Source organism: Aplysia californica, unplaced genomic scaffold, assembly GCF_000002075.1.
Source record: "Aplysia californica isolate F4 #8 unplaced genomic scaffold, AplCal3.0 scaffold00103, whole genome shotgun sequence".
NCBI classification, from domain to species: Eukaryota; Metazoa; Mollusca; class Gastropoda; order Aplysiida; family Aplysiidae; genus Aplysia; species Aplysia californica.
The window spans coordinates 1,267,361-1,274,779 of record NW_004797373.1 but is presented as its reverse complement, the minus strand read 5'-3'; the positions used below and the strand labels follow the sequence as shown (position 1 = coordinate 1,274,779).

The 7,419-nt window shown below is 40.0% G+C and overlaps 1 protein-coding gene across 1 annotated transcript in view; it reads left to right on the top strand.

Moving 5' to 3' along the window:
* Positions 1-2,562: 2,562 nt before the first annotated feature.
* LOC101846727 (acyl-CoA:lysophosphatidylglycerol acyltransferase 1) overlaps positions 2,563-7,419 on the top strand; it is a 15,292-nt gene continuing 10,435 nt past the window's right edge. Inside the window, exon 1 of the mRNA XM_013080870.2 lies at positions 2,563-2,781. The gene's annotated coding sequence lies outside the window, so the exon portion shown is untranslated. The remainder of the gene's footprint in view (positions 2,782-7,419) is intronic.

Sequence of the window (7,419 nt, the reverse complement as noted above, 5' to 3'; positions counted from 1 at the left end):
GAGAGAGAGAGAGAGAGAGAGAGAGATGGACAGAAGAACATAGAAAGAGGGGGAGAGAAAGGATAAAAGCTTTTGGGACTGTATCATGGTGCTCGAGTGTGAATAAGACCATATTATGTCGAGACTGTAATTTTTTAGACTAAGCACACTGTAAAATGCTCTAGATCTAGTAGCTCTGACATATAGAGCCTAATGAAAAACAAAGTAAAAACAGAAAATAATGTGTTGTCTGGAACAGAAAGTTCACGTTACCCTGCTCAACATGAAGTTCAATCATGTGTACTGATCTGTTTGGTTTTTCGACAAGACCCGATTATGCAGATCCGATTAGTTGAATGTGTTGTGTACTCCGCTGTATCGGATCTTCACATAACATCCTCACCCAAATGAGAGATACACGCAAGGTGCACTATTCCCCACCCTCCACCCCTTTTCTCCCTTTTATTCCGTGTATGTATACAGTCTATTGACAAGCCTATTGATAAACTGATAAATCAGATCTCGTGAAAGTAGTGATGGTATTATAATATCGTTTGAACTGTAGGCTATCTCGAGATCGCAGTTAAAAGCGAACTTCGCGTGAAGCCTCCATGTAGGCCTTCTATTTATTTATCTATTTATTTATTTATTAATTTATTTATTTATCTATTTATTTATTTATTAATTAATTTATTTATCTATTTATTTAGCCTAATCGATCATTCATTCACTCTGGCATTTACTCTTTATTCTTTTCTGATTATTCCGTATCACAATAATATATTATCTTTAAGCCCATTTATTTAAATTATTGCCGCTGTTGTTGTAAGGGAAATAGATTTAGATCTAGATGACTACAAAATTGACAAAGGTCTTCTACTTTATTTTTATTTAGTTTAAGTAGGTCTGTTGAGCTTCGTAAAAGGCACGACAAATGTATACAAACTGCTCGCTTATTCATAGGATGTTCAAAGTCAATTAATTATAATTCTTAGGGCCTATTCACATGAAAATTTAAACAAGAGAATTCTGGAGCAGCCATGTTAAACATGTGTATCCCTTTTTCCTCTCCCCCTCACAAAGCCATTCTCAATTCTTTTAGTAAAAATGTCCTGGGCTAGTTTATCGTCATCACAACTCCTATCCACTTGATATTGACCCCATTGACTATAATTGGAAGACCTCTTGAACAGTAAGAGCTCATAGGCCGACCCTGTGCTGGCCCACACACAGATATCTTGAACGGATTTTTTAATTTTAACCTTCGAACCTTGAACATAGAGATAACATTGTAATAGTAGTGAGATTACAAATATCAGTACATTTGGGAAAATCCCAAAACGGTAAGAATTTGGTAGGCAACAGGAGACAGACGCGAGGTGCAGTATCACTGTTTACATTGCTAATAATATCGTTGTATATTAATTGTGATGATAATCGGAACGGCCATCCTTGTAAGAAAGTATGATTGTCAATTTAAAAAACCCATTTACTCTTAACATTGCTTCGATTTTAGATCCTACAAAGTCCTGGCCTAGATAAACTCAGTACTGTAATCTTACTTTTGGTTTCTCTATTTAATTTTACATAGGCTCCTCCTTATTCTAGTTTCAGAAAATTAGTGGGGTTGGGTGGGGTGGGGTGGGGTGGGGTGGGGTGGGGTGGGGTGGGGTGGGGGAGGGGCTGTTTATGGCATAATACACTTCTGAGTCTTTTCCCCATCTCACTTAGGTTTCTAAGCACCTATATTGTACGCTGAAGTATTAGCGTGTTAAGTGAAAAAGTTATTACATCACTCCAGAATCCCTTTAAATTGTGAGTGACGATTAAGTCTCAGGTCATACACCAAAGAGATGAAAATGACGATATTTCTATCTATTTCTCTTATCTAAATTTGTTTTATCCGTTCAGAGGAGAAACGTTCAGCTTATTTGTTTCAGACCTGGAATTTGAAATTAAGCTGACAATTAATTTAAAGAGCTTTTTTTCCAACACGTCCTTTGATAGTGCTGCAACTCGTTCGAGATATTTGGCAATTATATATATATATATATATATATATATATAGCGCTGCTAACTTTATTTTCTTTTTAAGGAATCCTAAAACTTATTTTCATTTCACGCTAAAAAGAGCTAGATGTTACTTTTTAAAGTTAAGTTTTAGTTTATATGTGTTTATAATTATAGGTTGATCAAAATTTACAAAAAGTAAAAGCTTGCATTATATTAGCATATTTTCTTTTCGTTTTTTAAGGTGTTCTGTCGAAGAATGCTTCCAAACTCGTCTCGAAAAGAAGCAGTGTCAATGTAAGCAATTGTAAAATCAAGGAGGTTTTTGTTGTTGTTAAGGTCCGTGGGTAAAATATAGACTAGGCCCTATGATGTACGCCCTTTTCTGCCTACCACACGCTACTTCCGGTTGTTTGACTTAGGGGCAATTTTCCCTTTTTATCAATTCATCTAGATAGTGTATTATACGTCTTTGCTTTGACAGAACGTCGTTTGTTTCCGTCATCGAAGAGTGCACAAGGGCACAGGTCAGTGGTACACACTTAGATTACAGAGATAAAGCTAGATCTACATTTGAATAGTAGTTTGTAGATCTAATCACACTTTAGTATGGTTGTTGATGTTGTTGGGGCCTTGTCCAATGTCATTTGCTGATTCACGACAGAGCACGCTATCAGACATTCTGTCGTTACTCTTCACCGAGGAAAAACAAGGACCAGAATCTAGACTCTAGAGACTGCTGTTTAGGCTTAGCCTAAGGCTTAGGAACAAAAAAAGGAGACACAGTCAAAGGTAAGGTAGCCTAGCCTAGAGTCAAGAATCTCTAGACTCAAGATTACTAATTTTATAGATTGAGGTCTAGATTCTAGATCTTTATGTCTAGAATATCTAGATCTAGATCTACACGTATATTTCCACTAAATTCCTAGATGTAGAGTCTAGTAGAATAGATTTAGATTCTTTAACGAAACCATTCTTGTCGCACATTCACTCCACTCTCCACGGAGGGTTTGTAGTCTAGTCTCTGTGTCTACGTACGCGGTTACCAAGTACTTAATATCTAGTTTGGCGTGGGTGCCTTGAGCTCGAGGCACGGTAACTGCTTCGCCCCCCACTTTAGATTTTGGAGTGGCTCACGTAACGCCTCATCACGCGCCTTCCCTCTCTCTCTGCCGCCTGCCCCAGCCCACTCATCACTGGACTGGCTAATCTAATCACAACGCCGCACAGCTGACTGCCTGTTGGGTGCCCACCTTCAGCCCCCGATCGCCCAACCCCCTTCCCCCAGATACAGCTCGCTTGATCTCTCCCGCTGTGTATCCAAGTTTGACACTTTCCTTGCCCGTCTAAACCAAAGCGTCAAAGTAATTAAGTTTACTTTTAAAAAATGGATTGCGATAAAGTCCCGCTGTAGGGGTCGTGCGTCTAGATATAGATCTAGATCTACTAGGCCAGGGCAAGATCGACTGTGGGATCGATTCTTTCAAGTCCAAATGAGGACTCAAAGAATCGATCTTGTTCCGAGACTCTAAGTCTAAGCTTCGAGTCCGCCCAGGGTCGATGCCTCCCGTCTCCTTTTTTTTAGCCTGGTTCCTAGCCTAGACTCTGAGAATCGAGGCAAGAATCTAGATCTCTACCGCACTATTTACAGTCCTGTCGAGTTTTTCGCTTCAAAACAGACACCGCACCAGGACAGGACTGATCCGGCGCATGGCGGCTTCTTTGATGTCGGCCTAGGCGGAGTTAAACATGCATTCCAAAAATTTCTTAAATATTGGTCTAATTTAAGAAATAATAAGATTTTCGTGATCAGCGCCCCAAAATTTGCAAAAATTACGAGGGGAACCCAATTTAAAGCCCGATTACCAAGTTAAATTAATTTTTGTGAGTTTTGTTTACTTTTATGTTTTTTGTTTTTTTCACTATTTGAATTTGGCGTGCACTAGGCCTTGATACATGTATTAAAAAAAAGAGAAAGAGAAAAAACAGTATTAGGTCATACTGTCCAACCGATGTTGTAGCAATTCACAACTGCTCGGGACTCAATGCAACAAAAATGTCACGTCCCAATAATAGGTGCGGTACATTACACTCAAGTTCAAAGGTTTCAAACGTCAGACGGGTCTGTCCCGGGACGAACTTTCGTAGGCCTACTGAAGTAGGGGCAAGAAACTGCCAGTCAGTCACTATATCAATTGTTTCACGCAACCCCCCACCCCACCCCACCTTCCTCTTCCTCTTCCCCGCTATGAGTGAATGCTAAACTAGGCCTAGGCCTACTTGTCGTGTCTACCGTGTAGCCCAGTACGAAACCACGCTGCACATAGGCTACTGCTACTTTGAATGTTATTGCCCCACCCCCGCCCATCCCAAATTAAATCATTCACTTCCCTTTTCTCTTTCTTTTGTCTTGAACATTAAACGCTTGCTTTTGAATTTCCCTGCACTTTCATCTTCACACGTATTCTTTTGTAAATCATATTGTGTATTTTGAGTTGGTATCAATGAGTCATCATGTCTGGACGTCGATCTTTAGCTTCAGACTTTTTTTTATAAGCTGGAAAACACAGTACTGTTGTTTGTATGATTTGTTTGTAATAATATTTTGGCATACAATAACACAACGTCGACAATAACAAAACATTTGTCATCAAAGCATGCTTTGACGTATCAGGAAGCAAAGGGTGCAAGAGAGAAGGAACCTGTGCCCCACGCATTGGCAAGAGTGATAGAAGGGAGGCAACACACACACACACACACACACACACACACACACATACACACACACACACACCCAAACCCGAACACACACCCACACACGCAAACACACACGACACACACATGCAAACACATACGACATACACACACACAAATGCGTGAAAGCCAACTAGTCTTCGCACACGTGCAGGCTTAGCCAGCCACATCTGTCAAACACGAGAATCGAGGTCTCGATCTTGAGAGCTATTTTTAGCAGTGTTCAAGACTCGGGGTCTCGATCTTAAGAGCTATTTTTAGCAGTGTTCAAGACTCGAGGTCTCGATCTTAAGAGCTATTTTTAGCAGTGTTCAAGACTCGAGGTCTCGATCTTAAGAGCTATTTTTAGCAGTGTTCAAGACTCGGGGTCTCGATCTTAAGAGCTATTTTTAGCAGTGTTCAAGTCATGGCCTCTAAACAGCCCACTTGAAGCAGCTTCCAAAATCGAAAATCGGACTTGATTCCTCGATCTTTTTTCAGTTTTGGGATCGAGGCCTCGAGTCTTTTTGTCGTCGATCTTGCCCTGGCCTAAGATCTGCACAAGGTTGTCTTTGACTATGAACTTGGATAGAGAAAAAAAGGCAGCTGAAATGGCCATTGTCAAACAACGTGGCCTCACACAATACACACATATCGGAGAATCATTGAGAATGTCGGAGTTGGCGCAGTACACACACAACCCGGCGAGTCGCACAACACGATACTTCTCTGAAGAACGAGGGTGGTTCCGGTTACCGTGTACTTAAACATCCTTCACTAAATTGACATTGCCACAGCTCTCGACTTCTTCCACTCTTGTCTGTATCATCTCGAGTCGATTCTTGTCTGTTTTAATTTTGTTTGTCTTGTTTAATATGTACTGTTAGTCTGCTTTGTGAATCTAGATTTTCTAGAAATGTAGGTCTAGATCTAGACCAGTCAAATCCAAAGATAGGCCTTACTAATGGTTGTGGGGGGGGGGGTGACTCATATAATTGGGCCTAGTTTTAATATAAAAGACTAAAATTTGGGCATTCTCCGGTTTTGGCCCAAAGAGTACTGGATATCCATCGATGGAAGGGACTAGCCGAAATGACAGCTAGACTGCTAGGCTAGCCGTACTTAAGTATGGCGACTGGATTTAAAACTTTGGTGGACCCACCGTGTTTATATATATATTATGCACACTGCAAACAACGGACTGTACAGTCATGGGTCCTAATCGACCGCTACGCGAACAACAGTGGGGGGTTTCAGGTGGGCTTGTAAAAGAATAATAATTTTAAAAAACACACAGTATATATATATATATATATATATAAATCCAAAAAAACAATAACATATAAGAGCGGACCATTGTATGGCATTTCATTGCACAGTGAGGCTCAAAAGTAGTTGTGGCTTTGTTCAGTGTTGGATCCACCAAAGTTCAATCTTACCAGTATGGCTAGACTGGCAGGCTAGACGTACTTAATGACGGCTAAACGGCTAGGCTAGCCATATTTAATAATGATGGGTAGACTTACAAACAGCAAAAAATAGGCCTTCTGAATTGTAAATATAAATTTTTAAGATGCAATACCTAAAGTATTGTATTTGAAACGAAACCAAAAAGGTTGGTGGTTGGCGGGTGCACTAGTGGGTTTGCTTCTTCTGACCTATCAAGTCAAACATTTATCGTCTTTATCTCCCCTCCTTCTTTTTGTGTTTGTTACTCTCTTACATCTATTCTTTGGCACTTAGATCTATATATGACCTTATTGTATTGCAAGTGCCGTAAAACGCTTACGAAAACTATTTCTCTCGTTAACACCTCTAATCTTCGGCACTTATAATATGACCTTATTGGTTGCAAGTGCTGTAAAACAAACTAAAACAAAACCGAAAGGTGCATTACGTATTTTAAACCTGAATAATTACTGAGACCTGTGTGCTCAACAGGTTTCAGTCAATAGGGCCTAAGCGAGCCTAAGTACGACTAGACTGACAGGCTAACCGTACAAGTATAATGATGGCTGAATTGTTGGAAATAAAATTTTAGTCTGCAATACCTAAAGTATTTAGTATTTCAGACGAAACTAAAAGTGTAAAAGGTGCCTTACTGACATGCAATTATTTTAAACCTGAAAAATTACTAGATCTAATGAGACCTGTGTACTGAACGGGTTTCGGTCAATAGGGCCTAACCTAAGCACAGCTAGGCGAGCCATACTTTAGGGCAGCTTGACTGGGAAGCTGGCCGTACGGCTAGGCCATTCGATCCATTGATATTGACTTAAATACTTGATATCAATGTTTTATCTGAAAGAGAGCGCGAGATGCGCTGCTATTTTTCAGTACAAAATTATCAGTATTTCACGTGTTTCTATGTAAGGGGGATTTTAGGTTGCCCCCTGACCTTATATAAATATGTGAGGTGTGCTAACAAAATGAGTTACTTCTCGCAATCCATGAATGGAGATATCAGCCAAAAATCAACACAAGGGTCATATTTGTAGACTCTGAACCAATGCCATTCTCTTCAAATTTAACATGTCTTTTATCATTTCATACTGATAAATTGTAAAACTTCAACCTATAAATTTGATATTTCTATTTCCGTCGGTCTAAAATCTGAGAAGGCACTCATTTTGTCAGCACACTTCACATATAAAAACATGGGTGGCTTCGGGGGGGGGGGGGGGGGGGGGGGGGGGC